This window comes from Rhincodon typus, chromosome 1, assembly GCF_021869965.1.
Source record: "Rhincodon typus isolate 14 chromosome 1, sRhiTyp1.1, whole genome shotgun sequence".
Lineage (NCBI taxonomy): Eukaryota > Metazoa > Chordata > Chondrichthyes > Orectolobiformes > Rhincodontidae > Rhincodon > Rhincodon typus.
The window spans coordinates 4,200,683-4,215,678 of record NC_063332.1 but is presented as its reverse complement, the minus strand read 5'-3'; positions in this window follow the sequence as shown (position 1 = coordinate 4,215,678).

The window sequence follows — 14,996 nt, the reverse complement described above, 5'->3', positions numbered from 1 at the left end:
GCTGAGGGCTAAATATTGAGGAGTATGTGAGTTTTTGAAAAGATAAGCAGGAAGTAAAGGATGGTGGGGTGGCTTTGTTAGAATGGGATGGAATAAGTACAATGGCAAGAAATAATCTTGGTTCAGAAGATGTAGAATCCATATGGGTGGAGGTAAGGGGAACACGGTAGGAGTAGTCTATAGGCCCCTTAATAGTAGCAATTCTATCAATTAGCAAATCCTGTATCCATGTTAATATATATTCCCTCTCATACCCTAAGCTCGTATCTTAATAAAGTATCCTATTTCTGTGGCTACTTCCTTTAATATCCTCAGATGCATCCCATCAGGTCCAGGGAATTTATCGATCTTTAGTCCCATATTTTCTCAAGGTCTTAATCTTTAGAGATGGTTACTGTATTTATTGCCTCCTTTTGCCCCTTGCATATTTAGTGATTCTGGGATCTTATTAGTGTCTTCTACTGTGATGACTGATGCAAACATTTATTCAACTCCTCTGCCACTTCCTGATTCCCCCTTATTATTTCTCCAGCCGCATTCTCTGTGGGACCTATGTTCACTTTGGCTTCTCTCTTCTTTTATATACATTTAACGGAGCTCTTGTTGTCCATCTTGATGATACTTGTAGGTTACCCTCAAAATTTATTTTCTCCTTTTTTTGGGGTCATCTTTTGTTAGTTTCTAAAGTTTCCCCATCCTCTGTCTCACCACTAATCTTTGCCACAGCAGTGTATCAGGGGTAAGCTGACAAGATAGATGTAGGACTGGGTCAGTCACAGGAAACAGAGGGTAGCGCTGGAAGGATGCTTTTCAGAATGGAGGGTTACGACTAGTGGTTTTCTACAGGGATCAGTGCTGGGACCTCTGCTGTTCATGATCCACATGAATGATTTAGAGGAAAACATAGCTGGTTTAATTAGTAAGTTTGAGGATGATACAAAGATTGGTGGAGTTGCAGATAGTGCGGAGGATTGATAGAGGATACAGTAGGATATGGAGGCATGGGCAGAAAAATGGCAGATGGAGTTTAATCCAGACAAATCCTCTGACCAAAAAAAAAGACTCTGGCGTGTTGATAAGGTAAGTGTTTTTATTTTTCTTTTTTTTATCGTGTGCTGGTAAGTAAAGTGATTTGGCACAATTTTTTTTTCATTTCATTTATCTAGTATTTGATATTATAGCAGGACTAAGTTAAGCTTAAGAGTAAAAATGGCAGGAGATCACAGGCCCGTGTAAGTGGACAGTAAGGAGGTAGTAACTAAAGCCTGTAAGGAACTAGATAATGAAGTCAGTGTGACTAAGGGGAAGAGTAGGCAGAGAGCAGATGATGAGCGCAAAGGGACAGGTGGTCTGAGGTGCATTTGTTTTAATGCGAGAAGTGTAGCAGGTAAGGCAGATGAACTTAGGGCTTGGATTAGTACCTGGGAGTATGATATTATTGCTATTACTGAGACTTGGTTGAGGGAAGGGCAAGATTGGCAACTAAATATCCCAGGATATAGATGCTTCAGGCGGAATAGAGAGGGAGGTAAAAGGGGTGGAGGAGTTGCATTTCTAGTCAAAGAGGATATCACAGCTGTGCTGAAGGAGGGCAGTATGGAGGACTCGAGCAGTGAGGCAATATGGGCAGAGCTCAGAAATAGGAAGGGTGCGTTAAAAATGTTGGGGCTGTACTACAGGCCTCCCAACAGCGAGCGTGAGATAGAGGTACAAATATGTAGACAGATTACGGAAAGATGTAGGAGCAACAGGGTGGTGGTGATGGGAGATTTTAATTTTCCCAACATTGACTGGGATTCACTTGGTGTTAGGGGTTTAGATGGAGCAGAATTTGTAAGGAGCATCCAGGAGGGCTTTCCAGAGCAGTATGTAAATAGTCCAACACGGGAAGGGGCCATACTGGACCTGGTGTTGGGGAATGAGCCCGGCCAGGTGGTTGAAGTTTCAGTAGGGGATTACTTTGGGAATAGTGATCACAATGCCATAAGTTTTAGAATACTGATGGACAAAGACGAGAGTGGTCCTAAAGGAAGAGTGCTGAATTGGGGGAAGGCCAACTATAGCAAAATTCAGCAGGAGCTGGGGAAAGTGGATTGGGAGCAGCTGTTTGAGGGTAAATCCACATTTGATATGTGGGAGGCTTTTAAAGAGAGGTTGATTAGAGTGCAGGACAGACATGTCCCTGTGAAAATGAGGGATAGAAAGGGCAAGATTTGGGAACCATGGATGACAGGTGAAATTGTGAGACTAGCAAAGAGGAAAAAGGAAGCATACATAAGGTCGAGGCGACTGAAAACAGATGAAGCCTTGGAAGAAAAATCGGGAAAATAGGACCAATCTGAAACGAGGAATTAAGAGGGCTAAAAGGGGTCATGAAATATCTTTAGCAAACAGGGTTAAGGAAAATCCCAAAGCCTTTTATTCATACATAAGGAGCAAGCGGCTAACCAGAGAAAGGGTTGGCCCACTCAAGGACAAAGGAGGGAAGTTATGCGAGGAGTCAGAGAAAATGAGTAAGATTCTTAATGAGTACTTTGCGTCGGTGTTCACTGAGGAGAGGAACATGACGGATGTTGAGGTTAGGGATAGATGTTTGATTACTCTAGGTCAAGTCAGCATAAGGAGGGGGCAAGTGTTAGGTATTCCAAAAGGCATTAGGGTGGACAAGTCCCCAGGTGCGGATGGGATCTATTCCCAGGTTACTGAGGAAAGCAAGAGAGGAAATAGCTGGGGCCTTAACAGATATCTTTGCAGCACCCTTGAGCATGGAGGAGGTCCCAGAGGACTGGAGAATTGCTAATGTTGTCCCCTTGTTTAAGAAGGGTAGCAAGGATAATCCAGGTAATTATAGACCGGTGAGCCTGACGTCAGTGGTGGGGAAGCTGCTGGAGAAGATACTGAGGGATAGGATCTATTTACATTTGGAAGAAAATGGGCTTATTAGTGATAGGCAGCATGGTTTTGTGCAGGGAAGGTCATGTCTTACCAACTTGATAGAATTCTTTGAGGAAGTGACAAAGTTGATAGATGAGGGAAGGGCTGTAGATGTCATATACATGGACTTCAGTAAGGCGTTTGATAAGGTTCCCCATGGTAGGCCACTGTTGTTTGTGATATACATAAATGATCTGGAGGAAGGTATAGATGGTCTGATTAGCAAGTTTGCAGATGACACTAAGATTGGTGGAGTAGCAGATAGTGAAGGGGACTGTCGGAGAATGCAGCAGAATATAGATAGATTGGAGAGTTGGGCGGAGAAATGGCAGATGGAGTTCAATCCAGGCAAATGCGAGGTGATGCATTTTGGAAGATCCAATTCAAGAGTGAACTATATGGTAAATGGAAAAGCCCTGGGGAAAATTGATGCACAGAGAGATCTGGGTGTTCAGGTCCATTGTACCCTGAAGGTGGCAATGCAGGTGGATAGAGTGGTCAAGAAGGCATACGGCATGCTTTCATTCATCGGACGGGGTATTGAGTACAAGAGTTGGCAGGTCATGTTACAGTTGTATAGGACTTTGGTTTGACCACATTTGGAATACTGCGTACAGTTCTGGTCGCCACATTACCAAAAGGATGTGGATGCTTTGGAGAGGGTGCAGAGGAGGTTCACCAGGATGTTGCCTGGTATGGAGGGCGCTAGCTATGAAGAGAGGTTGAGTAGATTAGGATTATTTACATTAGAAAGACGGAGGTTGAGGGGGGACCTGACTGAGGTCTACAAAATCATGAGAGGTATAGACAGGGTGGATAGCAAGAAGTTTTTTCCCAGAGTGGGGGACTCAATTACTAGGGGTCACTATTTCAAGGTGAGAGGGGAAAAGTTTAAGGGAGATATGCGTGGAAAGTTCTTTACGCAGAGGGTGGTGGTAGAGGCGGGCACGATAGCGTCATTTAAGATGTATCTAGACAGATACATGAATGGGCAGGGAGCAGAGGGATACAGATCCTTGGAAAATAGGCGACAGGTTTAGATAGAGGATCTGGATCGGCGCAGGCTTGGCAGGCCGAAGGGCCTGTTCCTGTGGTGTAATTTTCTTTGTTCTTTGTTCAAATGTGAAGTGATGCATTTTGGAAGGCCATGTACAGGTGGAAATTATGCAGTGAATGGCAGAACCGTTCGGAGTATTGATACGCAGAGGGAACTGGACGTGCACGTCCACAGATCACTGAAGGTGGCAGCACAGGTAGATAAGGTAATAGAAAAGGCTTAGAGCATGCTTACCCTCATTAGAAAGGGCATTGAGTACAAGGATCGACAAGTTATGCTGCAGCTTTATAGAACCTTAGTTAGGCCATACTTGGGATATTGCATACGGTTCTGGTCACCACACTATGAGAAGGATGTGGATGCTTTGGAGAGGGTACAGAAAAGGTTTATCAGCATGTTGCCTGGTAAGGGGGATTTTAGCTAAGAAGAAAGGTTGGATAGACTGGTTTTGTTTTCACTGGAATGCAGGAGGTTGAGGCGTGACCTGAAAGAAGAGTAAAATCACCTATAATTAATGTACTGCCTTTTGTTTTATACTCATGATTGCCTACTTTATTCGCTATCCTACAGTATAACAGCTGTTAGTCAGCATATAGACTACTCCTACTGCCGTCTTCTTCCCTTTCTTACTTCTTCCCTCCACCCGTATAGATTCTACATCTTCTGATCCAAGATCATTTCTTGCTTTCGGACTTATTCCATCCTATACTAACACTGCTAACCCAACACCCTTTCCTTCCTACCTATCATTTCAAAACCTCACACAACCCTGAGTATTTAGTTCCCAGTTTTGATCCCCTTCTCCACCATGTCTCTGTAATGACTATATGATTCTCCCTGTTAACCTGTACTTATGCTGTCAATGCATTCATTTCGTTCTGAATACTCTGTGTATTCTTTTTTAACCATTTTTACCATTACTTTTCCCCTTTGACCCTATTTGCTGCCATTTTTCTTGGCTTGTACACACTGTTCCTTCCTGTCCCACTCTGGGTATTTTTATCTGCCTTGTATTTGCTGGTATTTCCTCATAGAGTCATACAGCACGGCAACAGACCCTTTGGTCCAACCAGTCCACACTGATCATGTTCCCAACTTAAACTAATTCCACCTGCCTGCTCCTGGCCCATATCCCTCCAAACCTTTCCTAGTCATGTACTTATCCAAATGCCTTTAAAACGTTGTAACTGTACCTGCATCCATCACTTTCTCTGACCGTTCATTCCATACCCTCTGTGTCTCTCATGTCCTTTCTAAATCTTTCTCCTCTCACCTTAAAAATATCCCCCTAGTTTTGACCTCCTCCACCCTGGGGAAAAGACCTTTGACATTCACCTTACCTATGCCCCTCATGAAGGTCACCCCTCAACCTCCTACGCTCCATTGAAAAGAGTCCCAGTCTTTCCAGCCTATTTCTATATCTCTAAGCCTCCATTCGCATGCTTTGTAAACCTACATTTCCCATCTCCCAAACCCTCACTTGCCCTGCTTATAAGTTTGAAGTACTCTCCACAGCCTCGTTCTTCAATTCACAAAGACCACAGTCCCACCACAGTTGCAGCGAAGTCCATCCCACTGGAATAGCTCAGTTCTACCCCAGTACTGGTGACAGTGCCCCACAAAACTGAACCCCCATTCCAGCAAAACCAATCTCTGATTCACGCATTAAACTCCTCCCCAAAGGCCATTTACAAACAGGATGTTATCATGCTCTTAAGGCTAGTTTCACAGTTCAGAATTATTTGCTGAATCAGATGCCTGGTGGAATTCAGTCTGTGTTCCAGAGTTTTAGCCTGGGTCGCTAAATTACTTGCCCAGTGACAATATCACAATGCCACGACAAGGAAGAGTTCCTTAAAACTGGAACAAAAACAGAAGTTGCTGGAAAAGCTCAGCAGGTTTGGCAGCATCTGTGAAGAAATGAATCAGAGTTAATGCTTCGGGTCCGGTGACCCTTCCTCAGAACATACCCGAAACGTTAACTCTGATTTTCTCTTCACAGATGCTGCCAGACCTGCTGAGCTTTTCCAGCAACTTCCGTTTTTGTTCCTGATTTACAGCATCCACAGTTCTTTCGGTTTTTCTTTAAAACTGGAACCGTTCTGGACTGAACAGCAGCGTAGTTCAAAAACTCAAACAGAAATTGCTGGAAAAACTCTGCAGATCTGACAGCATCTGCGGAGAGAAAGCGGAGGTAACATTTCGGGTCCAGTGACGCTCCCTCGCAGCTATCTCTCCACAGATGCTGCCAGACCTGCTGAGCTTTTCCAGTAATTTCTGTTTGCGTTTCTGATTTCCAGCATTCGCAGTTCTGGGGTTATTTTTGAACAATATAGTTCAGTAAACTCATGGTTGATGGGTGAACAACAGTTGATGAAAATTGTTAATAAGTATGAGAGTTGTTAACATTAACACAAAGCAATAAGGTAGGAAACCTGGTAATAAATTGTGGTGTGAAAATGCAGAGAAGCAGCATGAAGATGAAGGCTTATTGTGGGTGTCAAGTACAATAGGAACAGTAAATGTTGTTATAAAATACAGAAAAGCAAAGGTGACAAAAGAAAATAGGGGGTGCAGTTATAAAGGAAAGGCAGCAGAGCAGGTGGAGAAGCTAGTAAAAGAGCAAATCTATTCACTTGTGGGATGCAGATTTAGGGGTGGCATGCTGGCTCAGTGGTTAGCATGGCTGCCTCACAGCACCAGGGTCCCAGGTTCAATTCCACCCTCAGGTGACTGTCTGTGTGGGGGTTGCACATTCTCCCTGTGTCTGTGTGGGTTTCCTCTGAGTGCTCGGGTTTCCTCCCACAGTCCAAAGATGTGCAGGCTAGGTGGATTAGCCACGTTAAATTGCCCATAGTGTACAGGGACGTGTAGGTTAGGTGGATTAACCATGAGACAATATGGGGAGGAGGGTGGTCTGTGCAGTATACCCTTTGGAGGGTTGGTGTGGCCTTGTTGGGCTGAATGGCCTGTTTCCACACTGTAGGGATTCTCTGATAAATCACTGGTTGGTCAACATTCATTGCCTGTCCTGAGTTGTTCTGGAGAAGGTACTGGTGAGCTGCCTTCTTGAACCACTTTGGCTTTGATAAAGGAGGTTGAGAATGTATGCAGGGATGTCACACTAATCCATTGGAAGACCTTACTTCAGCCTCAGCTGAAGGGTTGCTTCTGATTCTGGGCACCATACACTTTGGAAAGGAGTTCAACACTTGGCAGAGAAGATTCATTTGCATCCGTGACAAAGCTCTTGGAGAGTGATTGAAGATTGTAAGTATTTTTCTCCTTCAAAGCAGGGAAGATTAAGGAGGAGAGTTGGACAAAAGTGACGAGTCTAACATAATGTGGAGCTGGAGGAACACAGCAGGTCAGGCAGCATCAGAGGAGCAGGAAAGTCAATGTTTCGGGTCGGGATCCTTCTTCAGAACAACCCCACTCAAAAGTGCTAAAGCTATTTGCTTCCACTGGAGGATGCTGTGTACATATTAAATGTGAAAACTGTAAGGAACTGAAACTGGTAATTCAGATCCACTGACCTATGCCACAATTTACACTCTGCACCTTCCTCCTCTCCCATCGGCCTTCATTTAACTCAATCAACAAATCCCCCAATTCCTTTTTCTCACATCTGCTTGTCTAGCTTCCCTTTAAAAACATCTAGGCTGTTGTCTCAACTTCTTCCTGTGGTGCTCAATTCTACATTCTCACTGCTCTGGGTAAAGACATTTCTTGACTGCATTCAGCATAGGAACATAGGAATTAGGAGAGGGATTAGGTATTTTAGCCCTTTCAGCCCATTCTGCCATTTAACATGGTCATGGCTGATCTTAACCTGGTCTCAACTCCACTTTCCTGTCAGCTCCCCATAGCCCTTTATTCCGCATTTCATCAGAAACATATTTATTTCTTTCTTGAATTTGTTGATTGATTCTGCCCCCACTGTACTCTGGGGCAGTGAGTTCCACAGGTTCACAAGCCTCTGAGGAAAGTAGTTTCTCCTCATCTCAGTTTTGAACTGACCTCCTCACACTCTATATCTATGGCCTCTTGTTCGATACTATTCCACAACGGGGAACGTCTGTTCAATGTCCAACTTATCAATCCTTTTTAGTATTTTATATCCCTCAGTCAGATCCCTCCCTCATTCTTCAGTACTCCAGTGAGTACAAGCCCAGCTACTCAACTGCTCCTCGTACAACCAACCCTTCATCCCTGGAATCAACCTGGTGACCGTCCGCTGAACGGCCTTCAGTGCCACCACATCCTTCCTCAAGTAACGAGACCAGGATTGGACACAATATTCCAGATGTGGTCTCGCCAATGCCTTATATAATTGTAACAACACTTCTTTATTTTTATAATCCAGTTCTTTTATAATAAATACCAGGATTCCATTTGCCTTTTTAATTCTATACTGCAACCGCATACCCATTTTCTGCGACTTACACACTAAGATACCCAGATCCCTCTGCACTGACCCACTCTGTCCTGTAGATGATACCATAAAATTACAAGGGTTTTTGTTTCATTCTCTCACAAGTGTATCTCTTGCTAGTGCAGCATTTATCGCCCATCCCTAAACCACATTGGTAGGGGCCTGGAGTCACATGTAGGCCAGACCAGGCAAGGATGGCAATTTCCTTCCCTAAAGGACATTAGTGAATTATTGTTTTTATTTTGACAATTGTTTGATGTTAGGAAAAAAGAACATAAGAACCAGGAGCCCTCCTGCTCCTATGATGCTGCTTGGCCCGTTGTGTTCATCCAGCTCTACACCTTGTTATCTCAGGAGTAAGCCATCTGGCTCTTCAACCATTCAATAAGATCATGGTTGATCTTTTCATGGACTCAGTTCCACTTACCCACTCACTCACCATAACCCTTAATTCCTTTACTATTCAAAAAATTATCTATCTTCAATAGATTCTTAATTCCAGATTTTTAAAAAAAATTGAATTCAAATTCCACCAGCTGCCATGGTGGGATTCAAACCAGAATATTATCTGGGTCTCTGGATTAACAGGCCAGTGATAATTCCGTTAGGCCGTCACCTCCCCCCTCAATAAACTAAGTGAATGGGCAAAACTGTGGCAGATGGAGTTCACTGTAAGCAAGTGTGAGGTTATCCATTTTGGACAGAAAAGGGAGAGATCGGGATATTTTCTCGATGCTATAAAGTTAAATACAGTGGACGTTCAAGGAGACTTAGGGGTTCAGGTGTATAGATCTTTAAAATGTCACATGGGCAGAAAATAGTCAAGAAAGCTAATGGAATACTGGCCTTTATGTCTCGAGGACTGGAGAATAACGATGCAGAGGTTATGCTGCAGTTACACAAAACCCTGGTTAGATCCCACTTGGAGTACTGTGAGCAGATTGGGGCACCGCACCTTAGGAAGGATAGATAGGCCTTGGATGGAGTACAACGTAGGTTTACAGGAATGGTACCTGGATTTCAGGGGATAAGTTATGAGGAGACCGTATACAAATTAGCGCTGTTTTCTCTGGAATTTAGAAGGTTAAGGAGTCACCTGATCAAAGTTTTCAAGATATTGTGGCGCTGACACTGTGAGAATCCTTGCGAGCTCCCTACAGCGGATCTAACTCAAATGTTTCTTATAACTGTTCTACACTTATAAAAACTGAAAGAACTGCAGATGCTGGAAATCAGGAACAAAAACAAAGTTGCTGCAAAAGCTCAGCACGTCTGGCAGCATCTGTGAAGAAAAAATCAGAATTCTGAGGAAGGGTCACCGGACCCAAAACATTAACTCTGATTTTTTTCTTCACAGATGCTGCCAGACCTGTTGACTTTTCCAGCAACTTCTGTTTTTGTTCCCACACTTTTAAACTTAAATTCTAAATCTGTATACAACCTTTGATCTGTACGTCCCCATCTGCCTGTCCCGCTCATAAACAAAGCTTTTCACTGTACTCCGTGACAAGAAATAAAATCAATCACTCAATCAATATTTTCAGGAAAAGACAGGTGAGATAAAGATAAACTATTTCCACTGGGTGGGGATTCTAGAACGAGGGGCATAGTCTGAGAATGAGGGCCAGACCATTCGGGAGAGATGTTAGGAAGCATTTCTACACACAAAGGGCTGGAGAGGTTTGGAACTCTCTTCCACAAACAGCAGTGGATGCTGCATTAGTTGTTAATTTTAAATCTGAGATAGATACATTCGTGTTGAGCAAAAATATTAAGAGATGTGGTATATGGAGGTAGGCCTCAGATCAGCTGCAATCTCATTGAATGGTGGTACAGGCTCGAGGGGCTGAATGGCCTGCTCCTGTTCCTATGTTTCTATATCTGTACCTTCTGCCTTTCAATTCTCCCACTAATGGGGACAATGTTTCCCCAAATTACTCTGTCCAGACCCCTTGTAATTTTGAACACCTGGATCAAATGTCCTCTCAACATGGGAGGCAGCACCTCATAGCGACAAGGACCTGGGTTTGATTCCAGCCTCAGACGACTGTTTGTGTGGAGTTTGCATGTTATCTGCATGGGTTTTCTCCAGTTCCCTCCCACAGTCCAAAGATGTGCAGGCTAGGTAGTTTAGCCATGGGAAATGCATGGCAATAGGGTAGGGGAATGGATCTGGGTGAGATGCTCTTCAGAGGGTCAGTGTGAACTTGATGGGCTGAATGGTCTGCTTCCACACCGTAGAGATCCTGTGTTGTCTTCTCCAAAGGAAAACCAGTCCCAACTTCTCCAACCTATCCACAAAACTGCAGTTCCTTATCTCTGGAATCATCCTTGTGAATCTATTGTGCACCCTCTCCAATATCTCCACATCCTTCCTAACTGCCCTCTGAAATGTCTGAGTTAGCCATTCAATTCAAGGGCAGTTAGGGGTGGGCAGCAAATACTGACTTTACCTGGGAGCCCCGCATCTCAGCAAATGATAAAGTTAAAAAGATGACAAATTTTCTATATTGCGATAGCAGCTACACTTCAGAAGTACTTCATATGTTTTCATACATCCACAGTCTCAGATTAAACGGGCACCAATTTAAAACTGAGATAAGGAAGAATTTCGCCCCTCAGTGGGTTGTGAGTCTTTGGAGTTCGTTGCCACAGAGAGCTGTGGGGGCAGAGTCCTTGTGTATATTTAAGGCTGAGATAGAATTAGAATTGGAATTACAATTAAACTTAGAATTAGCTTTATTGTCACATGTACTCACAGGAATACAGTGAAAAGTTTAGTCGCCACTTACAGTGCCATTTTAGCTACAAAGGTGCCTAGGTACGGAATCTTAAGTACAAATTCTCAGGAATAAATTAGATAAATACAAAACCACAGGAATAAAATAGAAAAATAAAGGAATAAAAAGTTCAGAATTACAGTCCCTCCACTTTAGTCTGCGCCACAGCACCTAGCCTCCAGACTCAAAAAGGAAATTACACAAATAAAGTTCATCTTCTGAACAAGGGTCTGGGAAGCAATGGCTACAGGGAAAGGGCAGGAAAGTGGATGTGAGGAATGTCATCTCGGCCATGATCCTATTGAATGGTGGAACAGGCCCAAGTGGCCGAATGGCCTACTCCTGTTCCCATTTCTTATGGTCTTGCGGCCTTATGAAAGGCACTGTACAAATGCAACCCTTTCTATTGAATTGATTTGCTGCAAGTGCAAACTTCAGTTCAATCAGATGCCTACCTGTGTGCTGTCTGTATTGCTGCATGCCATGATATCCCTTGGCACTAGGAAAAGAAATATGCCATTCTTACCCACTCACAAAATAACAACAAAACAGTCAGACCCACAAACACAGCGAGGGCAAGCATTTAGTGAAGGAATAAAACTTGAACAAAATGTAAAATGGTGTTCAAAGCTTCATTTTCTAAATGATAAAATCAAGACCCCAATATACATTTGGAGAACAGAAGTGAGTGTGTATGTTACAAAGAGTAGCAACTCCTATGCATTGGTAGAGAACTGCAGCCCCTTGCATACAAACAAGAGTTAGGCCACTCGGCCCTTTGAGCCTGCACCGCCATTCAATAAGATCATGACTGATCTGATTCTAACCTCAACTCCACATTCCTGCATATCCCCGAAAATCTTTCATCTCCTTTGGTCGTCGAGAATCTATCTACCTCTGCCTTAAGAATGTTTAAATATTCCGTAACCAGTGCATTTAGGGAAGGGAATTCCAAAGACTCACAACCCTCTGAAGGAATAAAATGTTTTCTCATCTCTATTTTAATAGGTCAAGCCCTTATTTTAATCTAGTTCTAGATTCTGTCACAAGAGGAAACATCCTTTTCACAAGTTGTCTGGTCAAGTTCCCTCAGGATCTTATATGTTTCAATTCAGTCATCGCTGATTCTTCTAAATTCCAGAGGATACAAGTCTACCCTGTCCAGCCTTTTCTCGTTTGGCAATCTACTCATTCCTGGTATTAGTCCAGTAAACCTCTGAACTTCTTTCAATGCTTTTACATCCTTCTGTGAGTACAGTGACCTGTCTGGTACACAATGCTCCAGAATCAATCTCATCAGTGTCTATTTCATAGACTTATACAGCATGGAAACAGACCCTTCATTCCAATACATCCAAGCAGATCAGATATCCTAAATTAATCTACTCCCATTTGCCAGCATTTGGCCCATATCCCTCTCAACCTTCCAATCCATGTATCCATCCAGATGCCTTTTAAATGTTACAATTGTACGAGCCTCCACCACACCCTCTGGCAGCTCATTCCACCCTCTGCATGAAAACGTTGCCCCTCAGGTTACTTTTATATTTTTCCCCTCTCACTTTAAACCCATGCCCTCTAGTTTTGGAATCCCCCAACCTGGGAAAAAGACCTTGGCTATTCACCCTATCCATGCCCCTCCTGATTTTATAAACATCTATAAGGTCACCCCCCACCCGAGTCCCCAGTGCTCCCGGGAAAATAGCCCCAGCCTATTCAGCCTCTCCCTATAGCGCAAACCCTCCAACCCAGGCAACATCCTTGTAAATCTTTTCTGAACCCTTTCTAGTTTAACAACATCATATTACAGCTGAATAAAGGCAACTACAGAGGCATGAGGGAGGAGCTGTGAGAATTGACTGGAAGAGGAGCCTAGCAGGGAAGACAGTGGAACAGCAATGGTAGGAGTTTCTGGGAGTAATTCAGGAGACGCAGCAAAAATTCATCCCTAGGGAAAAGAAGCATGGTACAGGGAGGATGAGGCAACCATGGCTGACAAGTGAAGTCAGGGATAGCATAAAATCAAAAGAGAAAGCATATAATGTGGCGAAGGGCAATGGGAAACCAGAGGACTAGGAAGCTTACAAAGACCAACAGAGGGCAACAATAAAATAAATAAGGAGGGAGAAGGTTAAAAATGAGGGTGAGCTAGCCAGTAACATAAAGGAGGACTGTAAGAGTTTCTATGGATATATAAAGAGCAAAAGAGAGGCAAAACTGGACCTTGGACCACTGGAAAATGACACTGGAGAGATAGTAGTGGGGAACAAGGAAATGGCTGAAGAACTGAATAATTACTTTGGGTCAGTCTTCATAGTGGAAGACACGAGTAATATCCCAAAAATTCGAGAGAGTCGGGGGCAGAGCTGAGTATGGTGGCCATCACCAAGGAAAAGGTGCTAGTAAAACTGAATGACCTGAAGGTGGATACATCACCAGGACCAGATGGACTACACCCCAGAGTTCTTGAGGAGATAGCTGAAGAGACAGTGGAGGCATTAGTAGTGATCTTTCAGGAATCGGTAGAGTCAGGGAAGATCCCAGAGGACTGGAAAATTGCAAAAGTGTTTAAAAAGGGAGTAAGGCAAAAGACTCAAAATTACAGGCCAATTAGCCTAAGCTCGATCGTGGGTAAGATTTTAGAGTCCATTGTAAAGGATGAGATTTCTGAATACTTGCCAGTGCATGGTAAAATAGGGCAAAGTCAGCATGGCTTCATCAAGGGGAGGTCATGCCTGACAAATCTGTTAGAATTCTTTGAGGAGGTAATGAGCAGGTTAGACCAAGGGAAGCCAATGGATGTTATCTACCTGGGCTTCAAGAAGGCCTTTGACAAGGTGCCACACAGGAGGCTGCGGAGTAAGATAAGGGCCCATGGTGTTAGAGGCAAGGTGCTAGCATGGATAGAAGATTGGCTGTCTGGCAGAAAGCAGAGAGTGGGAATAAAAGGGCCTTTCTCAGGATGGCAGCCAGTGACAAGTCGTGTTCCACAAGGGTCAGTGTTGGGACCACAACTTTTCACTTTATACATTAATGATCTCGATGAAGGAACTGTGGGCATTCTGGCTAAGTTTACAGACGATACAAAGATAGGTGGAGGGACAGGTAGTATTGAGGAGGTGGGGAGGCTGCAGAAGGATTTGGACAGGTTAGGAGAGTGGGTAAAGAAGTGGCAGATGGAGTACAACATGGGAAAGTGTGAGGTCATGCACTTTAGTAAGAAGAATAAAAGCATGGACTATTTTCTAAATAGGGAGAAAATTCAGAAGTCTGAAGTGCAAAGAGACTTGGGAGTTCTTGTCCAGGATTCTCTCAAGGTAAACTTGCAGGTTGAGTCAGTAGTTAGGAAGGCAAATATAATGTTGGCATTTATTTTGAGAGGACTTGAATATAAAAGCAGGGACGTACTATTGAGGCTTTAAAAGGCTCTGGTCAGACCACATTTGGAGTACTGTGCACAGTTTTGGGCCCCATATCTCAGGAAGGATGTACTGGCCCTGGAGCGGGTTCATAGGAGGTTCATGAGAATGGTCCCAGGAATGGAAAGCTTAACATATGAGGAACGTTTGGGGACTCTGGGTCTATACTCATTGGAGTTTAGAAGGATAAGGCAGGGATAATTGAAACTTACAGAATACTGAACGGTCTGGACAGAGTGGATGTTGGGAAGATGTTTCCATTGGTAGGAGAGACTAGGACCCGAGGGCACAGCCTTAGAGAAAAGAGATAAGAAGAAATTTATTCAGCCAGAGAGTGGTGAATCTATGGAATTCACTGCCACAGAAGGCTG